Raw genomic sequence first — 19,885 nt, 5'->3', positions numbered from 1 at the left:
AAAAAAAATATGTATGTAGAAAAAGAAAAAGAAAAAAAATAATAATAGAAAAAGAAAAAGAGAAGCAATAAAAGGCGGACAAAAATGCCCCAAAGTGGAAATCAAAAGAGAATGTATGAGTATGTGAAAAGTGAAAAATGGGTAGTTAGGTTAGTTTTGAAATTGTATAGGTTGTTATATAGGTTAGGTGGAAAACTTAGGTTAATCAAATACTCAAATTCTAGTCCACTTAACCATATACAATCTTACTCTTGTCTCAACCCCATTACAACCTTATGGAAAGTCCTCATAATAATTGTGTGCATGCATTGAGTAATTGTTGATTGTTAGATGAAAAACAAATCTTGGAAAGCATGATTAGGGGACAATTGAGTGAATCAACCCCAAACACTTAAGTGATTAGAGCGGATACACATCCGGTGAGGGTTCGATTGCTCAATTACATGTTTCCATCATGATCATCCCTTTTCTTGCGAGTTTGTGAATCTTTTTGATAATTCAATGCAATTGTGGGTTTGGTTTGATTGTTATTGCTTTAGCCCTTATGCTTATGTTGGTTGCTTGGGGATTGATTTGTTTTGACCTAAGTAATTGCATGCATCTAGGTAGTTGCACTTGGATAGGTTGCATTTAGGTAGTTTGCATTCATATAGATAGATGTGTTTAGGTTATTTGCATTGAATAAATGTTTATACCCCTTTTCTTGTCCTTATTGGTATAGCATGAGGACATGCTATTGTGTAAGTGTGGGGAGGTTGATAAACCCCATGCTTAATTTGGGGGATTTTATCACATTTTCCCACATTTATTCAGTGAAATAGCATGGTTTTGTTATTCTTCCTTGAATTGTACTTAAGTGTGAAAACATGCTTTTTAGATCTTAAAATAGCTAAATTTAATTCACTCCCTCAAGGTTATAGACAGTAACATTAACCACCAGGCTAACTTGCTTGTTACTAATATATATACAAATTAAAATATATATTGATATCTTTCAACAAATAATTTACTTCTATTTAAGTTATTTTAATTTTAATTATAAGCTCACTCATTCTTAAATTAATTTTATTTTTATTTAACAGTAATTATAAAGTCACTTATTATTTTCTTTTCATAATTATATAATATCTATTAATATTATTTTTCAATAAATACTTGTAGTATATAATAGTATAATAGATATAAGCTAATTAATAAATTATTAAAATTCGAAAATAATAGTTATTTTAATATAAAAATAAAATAAAAATATTTATGATAGAGTAAAATTAACAAAATACTTATTATTTCTGTTCCATATTATTTAGAATAGCTAGATATTTTTAAAATAGGTTAAATTACACAGTTGGTCCTATACTTTCGATAAAATTACAAATTGGTTCCTACACTTTAAAAGTTTATAATTGGGTCCCCTAAAAGGATTAAAATTTGCAATTTAGTCCATGCTGTTCAAAAAGTGTTTGATTTAACAGAATATTCTTAGCATATTCTCTATTTTAACAGAATATAATCAAACACTTCTGAATGGCGGAGACTAAATTGCAAATTTTAATTCTCTTTAGGGACCCAATTACAAACTTTTAAAGTCTAGGGACCAATTTGCAATTTCACTAAAAGCATAGGGATCAACTATATAATTTAGCCTTTAAAATATTAGTAAAAATATGTATTTTAAATTTTTAATTATAAATTTTTGACTATATTTTATTTTTTATTTACATAGGACTGGGTCAATCGGTTCAACCAATCACTCCCCGATTAAACCAATGACCCAGTAACCCAATAACCTGATCGGTTCGATCACCGGTTCGGTTCTGATAACTATGGTGCTAAGTGATTTCAGGTTTAGAAGGCAAAGATTGGATTGAGTGAATGAAGAGAAAAGCATACAAAGAGGAGAATGCATGGAAAACCAAGGATTTGGAGTGCATCAATCGACGTGCACGCGCAGCACACGCGCACGCGTAGAAGATGAAGTTGTATGGCGACGCGTACACGTGGATAGAAAATGCCATCAAGGCGTATGCGTGACCCATGCGTGCGCGTCGATGCTCACACGTGACTTCATTAAAGTGAAAACGCCGAGGGCGATTTCTGGGCTTCCCAGGCCCATTTCTAACTCAATTTTGATGCTATTGAACCCAAGGATTGAAGGGGGATGAACCAAGTAGTCATAGTAGAGTTTTCACCATGTTTTAGGCTAGAATTCTAGAGAGAGAAGAGAATTTAGGTTAGAATTAGGGTAGATCTTCTTAGATTTAGGTTTTAATTCTTGTTTTCATCTACTTTCCCTTTCAATTCTTTGTTGTTACATCTTGTTTCTTGTATCCTTTGTTGTCATCTCTTATTTTGTTCACTTTGTTGTTGATACACTCTTATTCTTTTTATTTTCCTTTTATGCAATTCATGTTTGATTTCTTTTATTGTTTAATTATTTGTTGTTGTTAATTTCCTTGCAATTAGTAGTTGTAGATTTAAATTTCTTGTAATTTTATTTTGCTTTCCTTTTATGCCTTCCAAGTGTTTGACAAAATGCTTGGAAGGATGTTAGAGTAGATTTTTGTGTTCTTGGCTTGGGATGGTAACTTAGGAACTCTTGAGTTACTAATGTTCAAGTATTTGATAGTTGGTAGCCATTGACTCTAGCTTTCACTAAGTCAATTAGTGAGTGGCTAGGACTTATGGACTAGGATTGATATATCTCATTTGACTTTCCTTCATTTGTTAGAGGATGACTTAATGGGATTGATCCTTGCAATTATTATATTGTGGTTAGTGACAAGGATAGAGATCCTTAACCACCAACCCTTGCCAATACCTTTTATCATTTAAGTTTCATTTACTTTCTTGCCATTTTTGTTTCTTGCCTCTTATTCAAAACCCCAAAATATACAACTCATAACCAATAATTGAGCACACTACCCTGCAATTCCTTGAGAGACGACCCGAGGTTTGAATACTTCGGTTATTTTTATTGGAGTTTATTCTTGTGACAACCAAATTTTTGATTGGGGAATTATTTGTTGGTTTAGAACTATACTTGCAACGAGATTTCATTTGAGAAATTCTTTACCATAAAAAAATTCTGTTCATCAGGTGTATGTGGCTGGTATTTCGGTATATATCAAGCAAATTTGAGTGTAACTGGTGATGTCCTATACCTAGTGTAACTAGAAATAGAATATTGTCTTTGTGTTTCTGGTGTCATTTTATGCATGTTTGGTTGACTTGAATATCATTTCGGAGTCATATTATGTCATGTAATCTAAAAAATAATAGAGGTGTATATGGTTAGTTTTTTGGGTGTATATCAAGGAAATTCGAGTGTAACTGGTGATATTTTTATCTATTAACCATATTTTTTATTCCTTACAGTAAAAATGGCAAGCAAGAACCCTGCTGCAAAAAAACACAATGTAAGCACATATATCTTAGACTAACTCAATTTTTTCTTGTATAAATATAGCTTATTTAAATGATTCTCATTTCATTTATTTACAGAAAACCAAAGATTTGAGATGCTCGACAAAACTATTGAATGAAAAGTTCCAAAACATGAGCGAAGAAAAGAAGGCCATCGTCCAGGAATTAGGATTTGATGGTTTGATGCACATTCCTCTAATGAATCTGCCGCATAAACTTTTGAAGGGGTTGGCATATTCCTTTGATGTGGTAAGAAACAGATTGGACACCCAGTATGGTGTGTTGATCATCAACAAAAAAAAGATAGAAGCTGCCCTTGGCTTGAATGCATCTGGTAACTGATTACACAAAACCTCTATACTTGCATTCTTTTTAATCTATTCTTTTGAACTCATATTATCTCATGTAATAAAAAAATAAATAAAGGTGTATATGGCTGGTATTTCAGTATATTTCAACTGAATTGGAGTGTAATTAGTGATTTTGTTTTGCTGCTTTTGTAGGAGACCTATTTCCAGACAAAGTTAATTTTAAAGAGTTATCTGAGGAGGATAAAAAATTTTATAGAACGTTCCAAGGCAAAACATTGAAGAATCTGATGGATTTGATGATGGATATTGGTATTGACACTGATGAAGATCGGCTTATGTTCAAGAAGGTGTTCATCCTCTATATTCAAATGGCGTTCTTGTTGCCGACAACGATAAACAAGGTTTCTCCCGTCCACATGCCTCCAATTTTTCGTGTGGACACCATAAGAGAGTGGAATTGGGGTGGCCATGTCCTCAAATTCCTCATCAAGGGCATAAGTGACCAGCACTTGAAAAAGAAAAAATCCATTTATGGCTGCCTCTATGCCTTGATGGTTGTATACTTTCATAAATCAAAACACAAAAACAAGAATGCAGATGCAATCCCTCGACCGCCCTGGGTGAGGCACTGGACTAGGGAGTTACTGCTTTAGAGGATCAAAACTGAAACTAAGGGACATATGGTAACTGAACAGAATTCTTTATCTAATTTGGGTGTATTTATTTTATGTACATGATGTAAACTAATGTTTTGTCTGTTTCACGGCATCGTCAAAAGGGTAGAGCTGAAACAGAAATTGACGACAATAAAAAGGAAGAAAAGAAGGAAAAAGAAGAAAAAAACACAAAAAAAGGATATTTCATCGGAGAGTGATACTGCTACTTCCTCTGAATATGATTTTGAACAAGACTCAGAGGAGCCACCAAAAAAAAGAAAACAACCAACTAGAAAAATAAAAAAGTAATATTTTTCAGTGTATTTTGTCATTTTACTGCGTTTTTTGCTAATGATTGTTTGCTATTCAGAATGGTATCCAAAAAGAAGAAGCAGATTGTTGAGGATTTGTCTTTGAAAAGCCAAAGTGGATCTGATGATGAGTAAGATTCTGAAATTGTCATTACATTGCTATGTTTTTTGTTTATAAGAAAATTTTATGTATTAATAGAGTGTTTCTAATTTATTGTCACAAGTGAAGAATCGGAGCGAATAATAAAAGAAAAATCAAAGAAAAAAGTTCAGACTCTACCAAAAAAGTATGCATTGCTTTCGGGGGTATTTTACCAATTTTGTTGTGTTTGTCTGATTGATACTTCTTTGATTTCCAGGATGCAATTCAGAAAAAGAAAGCACATTATTGAGGATTCATCTTCTGAAAAAGAAACTGAATCCGATGATGTGTAAGATACATTGTAAAGCTATCTTACTCTTTTTCATCAAAATTTTGTTTGTTAACATATTCTTTTGCATGTACTGTCATAACTGATGTTAGAACTGATGAAGAAATACAAGAATTTTTTAGAGAATCAAAAAATAAAAAAGCAAATGAAAAGGTTGTACAAGGGTATGCTGATTTTTGGTGTATATTGCCAATTTTAATGTGTTTTTGTTGCCGGTGATTGTTTTTGCTTTTTCAGGATGCAGGAAAAAAAAAGCAGACATACCGGAAGCTGGGCTCCCCTCCAAGAAAGCTCACTATGATTTTTTCCAAACGTAAGATCTTTTATTTGATAAAATTTCGTAGAACCTGATATAATTAAATAGTTTGTTTTACTGAATGATGTTTATTTGATTTTTGGAATGCCGGAGGTAAACTTGGGAAGTGAAAATTGTAAACCTCGTGAAATTAATAAATAATTAACTAATAAATTAATTATTATTCAAAATAAAATTAGGCAATTGAATTTTTATAATCTAGGAGAGTAGAAATATTAAAATACGAATTTTGACACTAATTTTAAAGATTTTGGCTCAAAACCAGGCCAGCGGGCCGAACCAGATAAACTGGGCCCAAGCTCATAACCAAATTCACATTTAAAACTTTGATTCAGCCTTTCCTCCCCTTTAAAATTCAAGAAATACGCTGAATGAGAGGAGAAGGAGATGAAACATCGTAACCCTCGTTTCCAATTTTAATTTCATGTAACTTTCAATCTGGAGCTCCGTTTGACGAGCTGTCAGAGGCTACATGTTCCTCTCGGAATTCTCTTCAATTCTATACAAAGTGGTAAGAAATTTACATTTCTCACCCAGTTCTTCCTCTTCTCAATTTCGTAAATTTTGAGTTTGGGTATCGAGGAATTGAATAATTTTGATGGTTTAAGAAAATAAAATAATTTTGAGTTTGGGTATCGAGGAATTGAATAATTTCCTTAAAAGTGGGTAATCAATGGGTTTTGTCCAATTGATCCATGGGTAAGGTAAAAAAAAATTTGAATCCTTGTGAATCAATGAATTAGTGAACCCTATGATGATTATAGTGATATTTTGTAAATTAGATTGTGTTCTTGTTGATTTGGAGTTCAATTGGGCAGTTTGAAATAAAATTCGGGTGATTAAGCTTGAGAAATTGACAGTTGGAAGTTTGGAGCTTGTGAAAGGAGAGATTTTTTAGGTGTTCCGAGGTTAGGGAGGAAACTACGAATGTATGGTTTTGGTTTTTCGTAGTTAATATTTAATGTCACGTGAAAACTTAGGCTAGAAGACCTTAAGATAGGAATGAACTGAATGAATTATTAATGGATTGTGTATATAGTATATGATGTGTGGTTTGGTTTTTTGTAAATGATTTGCTATTGGAGTTGATTAGTTTTGGAAAAAGATTTAATATCAAAATTGGTTTGATTTTGAAATAATTTGATACTGGAAATGATTTGAATGACTGAAAGGTGTTTGGTTTGGTAGTTGGGACCCTTAAAGGGTGGCAGAAGTTTGACTTTTAGAGGAGATACTGCCAAAATTTTTATAAAAATTAGAGTCTTGATTTGAAGTGTTATTTCAAAAAGAAAAATATTATTATATGGCTTGCATATTTGAGACTATTTGTTGAGCCTCTGTTGCAAGATGTGATCGGGTACTTTAACTTTCCGGGTTCCTTCATGGGCATGCATATATATATATATGAAATATTATTGAGCTTGGAGTTTGACTCCATGGAATATTATATTTGAGCTTGGAATTTGACTCCATGGAATATTATATTATTGAACTTAGAGTTTGACTCCATGGATATTATTTTTGAGCTTGGAGATGCGTGCACAGAGGGACTGTCCAATGGTTAACTACCACGACATATCGGGTTGGCTATATAATCGACAGATGAGACTCATTAGTCATAGGACAGGCATACATCATGTGCATTTATATGTTTTGCTTGAGTGTGTATTGTTTTGGTTTGCTTAATTGCTTAACTCTGCTTATCTCCTACTTGTTCTACTTGCTGTAATTGCACCTCTATCTGTGTTTTCCTTGCTTAAAATGTATGTGTATGCTTCTGAGAGACACTCTCTTGGAGGAAGAGTGAAAGAGGGTTGTTCCACCGGTGATTTGGAAGTTTAGAGTTGGCAGAAGGTACAGAGTTAGAACAAAGTTGGGATCCCTTAGTTAGATTACCGATATTATTGATTTAGAATAAATTTTAAGATTAATCTGAGTGTCAAAGTTCTAGGAATACCTATGGCTTTCTCGGGACCTTTTATATTAACTATGCGGACACCTTTACCATGCTGAGAATCACCGGTTCTCGTTCCATACATATTTCTGTTATTTTTCAAATGCAGGTCAAGAGACACCTCGTTGAGCGTCTGGAGACCCTCCTTACAAGCGAAGAACTGTCTTTTGGGCTATTATATTTTGTTTTAGGTTATGCATATATGTATATAGAATCTTCACATGTATATTTTATATTTTGTCCCTCCTAGAGGTTGATTTGGAGAAACAGGTGTTTATTCTGTAGTTTGAGTTATATATTTTGGGTTGTATATATATGTGTGTGTGTGTGTGTGTGTGTGTGTAATTACATACTCTGGCCGACCTTAGCTTCACAGGTCGAGTCTAGAACTTGATATCTATATTTTGGAACTCCGGTCTGTATATTATGTTTTTAGCATTCTTTTGATTTTATCTATCCGTTTTACGATTATCCATGCGACTGTAATATGATTTTTTGTTTTTACTTTTGTTTAGCTTATTCTCCAAGGCTCCTAGATATAAATTCTTTCAACTATATTTATGTAAATATTTTACTTTTAGAAGTCAGAATACCTCGCCACCTCTGCTTTACTACTTAAGCGTAAGGCTCTGTGTGGTAGGGTGTTATAAAAATGATCCTGTCTTTCAAACACAGACAGATCAAAATAGTGTAAACAAACCAAGTGATAACATGTAATTTCTATTTCTATTGCCATTTTTTTAAATTCTTGTGTTACCATCTTCTGCTGATTCTGTATATATTTTTTTTAGAAAAAAAATCCTTTAATGATTTATTCAAGAAAAAAAGGTAGGAAAAAAAGAAAAATCTGCAACTATGTAAATTTTCATAAAATAGAGGCTGTGTTTCTATTCAATGTTTGAGGTGTATTCTGACATGATTTTGGTGGATTTCAAGTTGGGGGGGAGAAGAATTATTCAATGACTCGACTAAAAAAAATGATCGTTCTTCGGAAAGAGACTCATTCACAATCTGAACCGCTCGAGATGTAAGTTTTCCAACTTACTTTTAACCTTCTATTCTTCTATTTTAAGAAAGTTTATTAACTTTTTATTTTTCTCTTCGTTAGACTTCCAGTTCAAGTATGTGCACCTCCATCAGAGACAGTAGCATCAAGCCCTCTGTAGAATCAACCAACCCCCGTAAAGTCTCCCAGCCAAGGATCTAAAGAACAAATAATTAATGCATAAGGAATAATACTTTTGGTGTATCCGGTCTGTCTTTTGGTCTATTTGTTCATAGTTTAATGGATTACATCTCTTTTATATAGAGCTGTATTTGGTTATTATTTCGGTGTATCTCTTGTGAATTGAGGTGGAATTAGTTTTTTTTCTAATTTAAAACATTTTCTATAATCCTACAACACTCCACAACCCCATTAACCTGCTGAAAGCACACCCACAGAGCCAGCAGCTCCTTGTAAAATGTAAGTTCTAAACAATATAACTCTCTTTTGATATCTTTTGCCTATTCTTATTCTTATAGTATTTTATATGTCACCATGCAGTCATTTACCCCCTCAAGGCACTATTGCATTAATGATGATTGCCAGGATAGCATTGTTTGTAAAGCGTGAATTTCCTACGCCATCGTTCAGCCTTGGCTTTACTGATTCGAGTAAGGAAGAAATAATGACTCAGCAGGGGGGATCAACTGTTGAGAAGGGGAAAAGTCAAGAGAGCCCGATACTAATTGAAGATTTAGAGGACCTGGTAGAGCATGTTGTAAACATTGGGGTTGTGGCAGCCTTAAATTTTGCTGAGGATAGAACTCCCTTACTCCAAAAGGTACAGCCCGCCGAGCACTTTGTTGACAAGTTTCAAACTCCTGCGAGGTGGAGTGAAGTATCGGGTGACCTCAAAGAAAGGTGCTTTCTCTGGGCCACAAACATAAAGACCTATGATGATGGAAGCAATAACGAGTGGAACGTAATGTGCATCCTCAACCATCAACAACCGATGAAAATAACAAAAGGTCATTTTGCATCCTTAAAAGCCAACACATATATTTAATTTGCCTGGGATCTTCTTTATGATATGCCAAATGCATCACCGGTGAATTGTTGTTGGCATACAGCTCTCAGTAGTCCTTTACATTGATGCACATTGATCGGTAAGAATTCCTTTTGATGCATTTCCTGCCATGCAACAAAGCCAACATTCAAATAATCATTTGAATGACTGAATATTCTCATTTTTTATCAAAGCACATCCGAGAAGTGCCGACTGACTGTGGTGATTCACACCCACAAAAGAACCAAAAACCAGATTGTACCTGCAAAATGGACACCAACAGGTATGAACCAAAATTTGTTAGCCGTATGAACCGAATACTATATCAAAGTGAACTGAATACCTATTTGTATTGTAAGTGGTATCAAATGAAACATCTCCAAAATACTCATATGCATCCCTGCTTCTTGCATCGGCCCAAAATGCATTTTTGATAGAGTGATCAACTTTAAGGTTAAGCTCAAAAAAGAAATTTTGATTCCTCTCTTTCATTCTTAATAAGTACTTGCCAAATTATTTGGCTTCATCTCGTTCAGAAACATTCTGTACTTCCCTTGTAATATAATTCCTCACATCTTTTTCAATAAAACTTAGTTTACGATGATCGCCCACTGCTGCTATAAATGACTGATATGTTTTACTCGTTCTGATTCTGGTTTCCTCGTCATTTTCAATGGTACAACACACAAACACGCTTAGCTCCCTGTGTTGTTTAAGTATCTCTACTCGATCTAGATAGCAAGGGTGTGAAAGGAGAGGTTTTTGAAGTGTTCCGAGTTTAAGGGGTAATCGGCCAAAGTATGGTTTGGGTTTCTCGTAGTTAATATTTAATGTCAAGTGAAAACTTAGGCTAGAAGGCCTTAAGATAGGAATGAACTAAATGAATTATTGATGGATTGTGTAAATGGTATATGATGTGTGATTCAATTTCGTAAATGGTTTGCTATTAGAGTTGGTTGGTTTTTGAAAAAGATTTAATATAGGAATTGGTTTGATTTTGAAATAATCTGATACTGAAAATGATTTGAATGACCGAGAGGTGTTTGGTTTGGTGGTTGGGACCCTTGAGGGGTGGCAAAAGTCTAAGTTTTAAAGGAGATGCTACCGTAATTTTTATGAAAATAGGAGGCTTCATTTGAAGTGGTTATTTAGAAAGATTTGGATTTTTAAGGATTTTATAATTTAATTTTGAGTTATTAACAAAAAGGATTACGTTTTGAGTTTGCTTTATTTAGAAAATAATGAATTATGTTTTGAGTATGAATTGTTGATGAACAAAATGGGAGGTGTGATAATAAGGAATGAAGGTTGATGAGAATTGATTTTTAAGTCTATTGTTGAATGAATATGAATGAATTATAATGATAATGAGATATGTGTGACCAGGAAAGAAGCGGTGGCGTTGTCCACTCACTCCGGGTATATGTTGTGACTCTGGATAAGATGCAGTGGTGTTATCCACTTCCTCCGGGTAAGATTCAATAAGCCGTGTAAGATGCAGTGGTGTTATCCACTTGCTTCGGGAGAGTTCGAGGCTTCGGGTAAGATGCAAGGGCTGAGTTCTGTCACTGCTTGCTCTGGGTCGAGAACTGTAACACTGCCTGGGTAAAAGGCAGTGGTGAGATTGTCCCCTGCTCCGGGTATGCAGGTAAGATGCAAGGGTTGCGGCGTTGTCCCACTTGCTCCGTGTTTGGTATTTTGTCCAATGGTTAACTACCAGGACATGTCGGGTTGGCTATATAACCGACAGATGAGATTCATCAGCCATAGGGCAGGCATACATCATATGCATATGTACGTTTTGTTTGATTGTGCATTAATTCGGCTTGCCTATGTGATTATTATGCTTACCTGCTATATTTGCCACCTGCTGTATCTGTATCCTACTTGTGTTTGCTTTGTATGTATTGCTTGTCTGTGCACCGGAGTTTTGGAGGAATGGAGGAAACGGAAAGTGAAGGATTGGATCACAATTAGATTGGAGGAGACAGAGAGTGAATTGTAGGCTTAGAGTTTAATGAGACAGAAAGTGAATTGTAGAATTAGAGTTAGATTGAGACTTGAATACCTTAGAGAGTTTTACCAAATTTATGGTTTAGTTTATTCCTTTAAGTTTATATCTGAGTGTCGGAGTTCTAGGATTGCCTCTGGTTTTTCCGGGACCTTTTATATTAACTATGTGAGCACTTTTATTATGCTGAGAACCTCCAGTTCTCATTCCATACATATTGTTGCTTTTCAAATGCAAGTCAGGAGGTACCTCACTAAGCATTCTGGAGACTGTGGAAGCGAAGAACTCTGGGGACTTAGGCTTATATTTTATTTATGTTTATATATGTATATAGATTCTCCATCTTGTATTTTATGCTTGTCCCTCTTAGAGGTTGACTTGGAGAAACAGGTTGTCAGTTTTACGAGTCTGGGATACTTTGGGTTATATGTATGTATATATATACTCTGGTCGGCCTTTACTTCGCAGGTCAAGTTCGGAGCTTGATATTTGTATTTTAGAATTATAATCTATGTTTATGGTCTTTTAGCCTTCCTTTCAATCTTGCTTATCTGTCTACGCTTATCTTTCGTGAGCGACGCGATTTCTGTTTCGATTTTGCTTAACTTCTTTTTCAAGGCTCCTAGTTATAACTTCTTTCAACTATATCTATGTACATATTTTATTTTTAGAGGTCGTAGCGCCTCACCGCCCCTAATTTACGTCCTAGGCGTAAAGCTCTGTGTGGTAGGGTGTTATATAAGGCACTCAGAGAATGATGGCACGGTATACCCCTTGACTTAAACAATAAGTACTGGCACTTTATTTCGCGTGATATTGCATCGTATGTAACAACAAACTTGTTGAATGTTGAGTTAGAGACCTGCTCTACAACTTCAAATGCCATAAAACCTAGAGCAAACTTCGTTGATCTTGTGATGCAATTCACCTTTCCTCTAAATTGTACTTGAACTTTTCTGAACTTTTCGTGAGTATACACGTGCTGAAATTGAGCCTCTATTGGTGATTTTGTTGCACACAGTATCACAGTATAAAAATCTGCAGCATCAAATAATTCTCTCTCTTTCTTTGCTCTCTGCTTCCTAGGCAATTATCATATTGCTTCACAAATTGAATCACTGAGCTATTGTGCGTAATAAACTTGTTTAAAAAATTATGCATGCTCTCACTCCTTTGTTGCTTCTCATCCCGATCCAAAAGTGGTGATCGAGATAAACTGAAATCCATAAATGACGATCTTCAAATAGCTCTGCAAAATGGGACACAATCCAAAAATCAGACAAGAAAATAAACCGAAAGCTATACCCGTTTGAACCAAAAAAATAACATCAATTAATTCAAATGAAACCACGGTTACCTGAAAACTACTTATTACCTCCAGCACCATACTTCATGAGAAAATCATTTCAATTTTTGTCAAATGCATCTTTTGTAAACGAGTTTCAAACAACATGACTCATCTCTTGTTCGAACTTTTCGGGTCGCTTGTAGCCATTTAATTTACTTGGGATCTTCTTCATGATATGCCAAATACACCACCGGTAAATTGTTGCTGACATACAGGTCTCAATAGCCCTTTGCATCGATGCACATTGATCAGTAAGAATCCCTTTTCGCGCCTTTCCTCCCATGCAACGAAGCTAACATTCAAATAACCATTTGAATTACTGAATCTCCTAATTTTTCATCAAAGCACATCTAAGAAATGTCGATTGATCGTGATGATTCACACCGACAAAAGAACCAAAAACCAAATTGTACTTGCAATGGACACCAGAAGGAAAATCCATTATGAACCAAAACTAGTTATGCATATGAACCGAATAGTATATCACAATGAACCGAAATCAAAATGGAAAAAATTACCTGTTTTTGTTGTAAGTCGTATCAAATGAAACAACACCACCAAAATACTCGTACCCAAACCTGCTTCTTGCATCAGCCCAAAATGCATTTTTGATAGAGTGATCAACTTCAAGGTTAAGCTCAAAAAAGAAATTTTGATTCTTCTCTTTCATTCTTAATAAGTACTTCCCAACTTCTTTGGCATCATCTTGTTTAGAAACATTCTATGCTTCCCGTATAATGTAATTCCTTACATTTTTTTCAATAAAACTTAGTTCATGATGACCACCTACTACTGCTATAAGTGACTGATATATTTTATTCGGTCTGATTTCGGCTTTCTCGTTATTTTCAATGGTACGACGCACAAGCATGCTTAGCTCATTGTGTTGTTTAAGCATCTCTATTCGATCTGGACAACAAGGATGTGAATGATTTAGAACAACTTTAGAAATGATCCAAATACCAACATCCTTCAATATATATATATATATATATATATATATATATATATATATATATATATATATATATATATATATATATATATATATATATATACACACATAAATCCTGGTTGGACAGTTTATTCCAGCTAGGGGTGTTCAAATCCAAACTGATCCAAATTAAACCGCTCATCCAATCTGATCCAAACCGAAAACCAATTAAAACCACACTAATTCGGATTTGATTGGATTCTATTTTTTGCAAACCGCTGGATTGGATCGGATTTAGGATCTACTTTTCATAACCGATCCAATCCAATCCAAACCGCACAATGTGCTATAATATTATTATTTTATTATTATATTTACAATTATACTTATAACATGTTCAATTTGTTATACATTTTTTCTATTATTCATGTATTATTATTATTTAATAAATATTTTATGTTCAAAATGTTATTTATTTATTTATTTTAACTAACCTATAATTTTATTTCTATTGTTATGTTATCGTTAGCTTTTTAAGATATTGTTAAAACTTGTTATGTCATTATTGATTATTTAAAATTTGATATTGAGACTTGTTATATGTATTTAATATTTTTTATTAAAAAAACCGCAAATCCAAACTGATCCAAACCGCTTGTAATCAGATCGGATCGGATCGGATTTCAAAAAAAATTCATCCAATCCAAACCGCACCGCACATAAATTAAGCGTTCGGATCGGATGACTTTTTCCCTTAAAACCGAACCAAACCGCACCGCGAACACCCCTAATTCCAGCTAAGGGGTTTGTCGTCAGAGTTGGAGATATCTTGGATTTCCATTTTCTCTCTCTATTACATGTAATTAATTGATTCTTAATTTCATCTCTCTTTCGAGTGGTGTTCCTTATTTTCGTAGAGAAACTAACAAGTTTGGGATAATCTTTGTAGAACTTTTCAGCTTCTTCAAGTGTCTTAAAAGTCATTCCAATTTTTGGGACAAATTATTCATCAACAACACACCTGGATTGCAAAATAAACTGAAATATTATCATATACAAGACCATTGTGTAATAACAAATGAACCGAAAATTGTGCATTATATGATTTCAGAAACTCCTGCATTCTATCCAAGTTCAAATTCATAAAAAATACTGGTTTTAGCAAAGGATGAAAATAACATGAAATTATTCATTATCACTTTATTCAATTGCATTCCATTCCATTCCATTTAATTCAAAATTTTTGAAGAGTAAACCAAAATATTATAATAACAAGATCATTGTGTAATAACAAATGAATCGAAAAATGTGCATTATTCAAATTTAGAAACTCTTGCATTCTATCTAAATTCAAATTCATAAACAACACTGATTTTAGCAAAGAAGGATGAATTTATTCATTATCACTTTATTCAATTGCATTCCATTCCATTCAAATCAAAATTGTTGAATAATGAACCAAAATATTATCATAACAAGACCATCGTGTGATAACAAATGAACCGAAAAAATATGATCATCAAATCTCGTCCACTTGATTCAATTCAGAAGAATAATCTAAATCGCTCTCATTCAACTGATTTGAACTTGAATCATTCATTGTTTTGATAAGAATAATACATTCGATTCAGAAAAATAATATATAGTTCGATTCAACGTAAATGCAGATCGAAATTTGACGAGGAAGAGAATAAAATCAGAGGACAACACAACGAAATAACAAATCTAAAGAAGAAAATGAAAATCTAACAAGAAAGAGAGAATAATCAGACAAAAACACAGTGAAAACAGAGAAGAATGGAAGCTTTGCATTGAAGAGGAATGAAGAATGGAAGCTTTACATTAAAGAATGGAAGCTTTACGTTGAAGTTCTGTTATAAGTAAGTGGTGCGGCGCGTGAGAGTAAATCACTTCTTGGATGGACTTGGTTAAGAAAATCACTTGGATGCAAAGCATTATTGATATCTCATATCCCAAATACAGTGTCTACAAACTAGTTAAAAGTACATCTTGAGCCCGGAATATGATACATAAAGTTAAAAAACAGCAAATCGAGTGCACTATACCTAGGATACAACCATAAAAAAATTTCTGACATTGTACTTAGGATACATACAATTTATTAAAAAAATTTTCTTTAAAAAATATTTATCTATCTTTTATTCTTATATATTTTACTTATGAATTTTTTCGTAGATGTACTACTTTTCATTACAGTGTTTTTCATAATTTTATTGTAATTAATATTTAAAGACTTATTATCATCATCATCAGCATATAAAATATTTTTTATAATATATATTTAGTTTAATTTCTACTTTATTTTTATGATAAATTTTACCTATATTTAAAATATTAATAAAATAAAATATAACACATATTGTCTAAAAATAAAATTATTTAATTTTTATTATTTTTGAATTATTAAAATTTTAAATATAAAAAATACTCGATGACTATAAATATTATATAAGAGTCTTAATTAATTTAAATTTTATAAAATTTAATTTAATTACTTTTAATAAAATAATTTTTAAAAATAAAATTTATTTTTGTGCTAACAACTTTGTTTAAATTGTGTATAAATTATTAATGTCTTCATATAAAGAGTACTAAATTGTTAATAATTGATGAGATCAAAGGTTATTTATACATTTTATGATTTACAATTTCAACTATGAATAATAGTATCAATAAAAAAATACTTATTATTTAACTAATAATTTTTGAGTTTGTATTTTGATAAGATCATAAGATTTTTGTTGATGTAGTGCTTTAAATTTAGATAACATTTTAAGATTTATATTATACTATAATTATGTTTCAGTGTGTTTATTTAATTATTTAAAAAAATATTTTTTTATAAATTGTATGTATCCCAGCTGCAGTGCACCTAATTTGTCGTTTTCAAATTTTATGTATCATATCTCGGGTACAATATATTTGAGATGTGCTTTTAACTAGTTTTTAGACATTATACCCGAAATATGAGATGTATGTGCATATAGATAAATACACTACAGATTACACATTTTCGTAAATATTATATTTAAATAAAAAAATCCCACGATCTCTTAGAGCGATTTTTTCTATAAAAAAATAATTAATTCCATAAACAAATTAATTTAACATTATATATCAACAATTCACTTTTTTCTTTTTAAATTTTAGAGTAAAGTATCGTTTTTGTCCCCAACGTTTGGGGTAAATCCTATTTGTGTCCCTAACGTTTAAATCGTCCTATTTGTATCCTAACATTTATAAAATTGATTCAATGTTATCCTGCCGTCAATTATACATCATGAGCGCTTTAGTTTGAGTTTTAAAAATTTCTTCTTGAAGTTAGAATACAAATATCTGGGATAGAATCGATGATCTACTCCGAAAAATAGCTTATCAAATGTTGAAACTAATTTCTACAACATTTACATAATTCACTTTTCTAGGACATAATTGAATCTAAACACAAATAGTGGGTATAATATTAAAATCGACCACATCCAAGTGAGACCTAATTGAGAATGAATACATCCAAGTAAGAATAATTGAAAAATATAATCTGATTTGTTAGTATAATTGATAGTAGGATAACATTGAATCACTTTTATAAATGTTAAGGATACAAATAGGACGATTTAAACGTTAGGGACACAAATAGGACTTACCCCAAACGTTGGGAACAAAAACGATACTTTACTCTAAATTTTAACAAGTTCGCCTAATACAACAACAAACTTTAAAAAATTAGATAAAATTTGCTTAGCTTAGTGACGAGCTTTAAGAACCAGTTTGGGTAAACAACTTAATTAAGCTCTTTTCAAAAAAGAGCTTAAAACATAAGAACTTATATTAAAAGCAGCTTATAAATAAGTTATTTTGTATTTAAATTTTTATCATAGAAGTACTTGTTTTAAAGTTATTTTAATAAATAAGAGTGATAAAATAGCTTTTGAGAAGAAGAGAAGTTAAATTTTTTTACTTCTTCAGAAACTCTTAAATAATTTTTTGAGAAGTTAAAAGCATATTTAAAAAACAATACCAAACAACATTAATATGACTTTTTGTATGTCAAAAACTCAAAAAAATAACTTTTCAAACGGGTTCTAAGCAAACAACAAAGTTCTTCTAACTGTACGACGAATTTGTTATATAAAATGGCCCCTCTTCATTTCACTCGCCCGAATCCAAAAATTTACTCTCAAAATTTATTCTCTTCCTTTCCTCTCCTCTCCTCTGATCTCATCTCAGCATACATCAAATTTCAAATAAGTTTTTTAAATTATTTTTTTGTTTTTAAATTTTATTTATTTATTTTTTATAATGTTATTTTATTTAAATATTTAGAATAGATATTTTGTAAAAATTAGGATTAAGTATTAATATAAATATAATTAATTAGATAATAATAAAATAGATAATGGTTATAAAGTGTATTTACTTGAGATAATATGTTGTTTAATTTAGATTATATTATATTAGATAATTTTAAATATTAATGTATTTAAAGAATATTTAGATCAATATTTCATTTAAATTTGTTATGTATATTTATATGTTTTAATTGTTTCATTTTTTATTTTTAGTTTATGTTAAATATGTTATAATAGTCTTGTGCCATTTGTTGGTTATATTTATTTTGGGTTAATTATTTAGATTAGGGTACTTTGATTATTGTTATTTTTTTAAAAAAAATTAGTTGAAAACTATTGATATTAATTTTTTAAGTATTTTATTTTAGTTATTTTGATGGAGCAAAAATTATTAGGCTACAAGGGCACTCTTTATAGATTAGACTAGAGGAATATATTGTCAAATTTTTTCAACTGGTATAACATTGAAGTTATATCTTTAATGAATATAAAATTTGTATTATTTTGAGCATAAAATTTACATAAGTTTTTTTTTAGTTTAATAGAGTCTTATGGACGCGATAGAATTTACAGGCAAGGCCTAACAAGCGTATGAAGATATACCTCAAAGGTTCAAACGTGCTAATTTTGAGCACCTGATCTATATGATTGAGTGAGACCATTCCATAATTGAGTATTGGTCTCCGTATTGGTAGAGAGATGTCGTCTAAAGTCTCATATTTTTCACCTATCCTATGAGATGTCTATTACTTAATAGGATATGACTTATCAGTTGGGTCTTAATATTGATAGAGATCTTGTTAGTAACTGCATGAGTGGATGTGAGTAGTTCTACTATGGACATTTTATAGAGGACTTATGTCAAATGAATAATACTCTTTTTTTATATCAAATGATTTTTGAAAATAAAAAAATACATTGATAATTTTATTTATTGTTTTAGTTTAATAATTAACTAATTGGTTAATTTAAGAAAGTACATTATTACCACTCGTTAATTTTTTATTAAATTGATCTATTTTTTTTTTAAATTTTAATACTAAAACAAATTTAGGAAGGTAAATATTACTGCATATTAAGTTTACAAAATAATTTTTTTTAAAACATAAAACTTCGAAAAAATCATTTATAATTTGCTTTAGGGCAAAGACAATATACCAATGGAGGCATATATAGCTATATATAATTTTTAGGGTAAATACCCTTTTCGGCCCCTGAACATTTTAAAGTGGGACATATCACACCTTTATCATCCAGAAACCTCTACCCGATCCTCAACCAACGACATAAGTGAACGAATCGACCCCTGTGACCGGTTGCTAATAGGTTGCCTGGATGACGTGTCAGGTGGAGGCTGAGGTGTCAACTGAATGTGCCACGTGTAAGTAGGAATTGTTGCAGGGACTCAAAACCCCCTCCCTGCAACTCAAACGGCGTCGTTGCATTGGGTTAATATTCCCCCATTCTTGAATGATTGAAATGATTTAGGGTTTGCATCTTCTGGCTATGTGAGAGGACCTGCAACGGTGGGTATGGCAACTGCAAATTCTGGTGCTTCATTCAGTCGCGAGAAAAGATGCGGTGGGGGTGACGAGAGTTGGGGCAGTGGAATGACTGCCGATGGAAGCATTCCGGAAGGAGCGTCGAGAAGGATGAAGAAGAAATTTGTTCCTCCAGTGTGCAATTGCGGATCATACGCCATTTTGTTCGAATCTGGAACTTCAAAAAACCCTAGGAGGCTTTTCTTTGGTTGTTCCTATTTTAAGGTA

Source organism: Arachis ipaensis, chromosome B4, assembly GCF_059453495.1.
Source record: "Arachis ipaensis isolate K30076 ecotype BB chromosome B4, ASM5945349v1, whole genome shotgun sequence".
Classification (NCBI taxonomy): domain Eukaryota; kingdom Viridiplantae; phylum Streptophyta; class Magnoliopsida; order Fabales; family Fabaceae; genus Arachis; species Arachis ipaensis.
The sequence above is the reverse complement of the archived record's forward strand: the minus strand, read 5'-3'. Positions refer to the sequence as shown.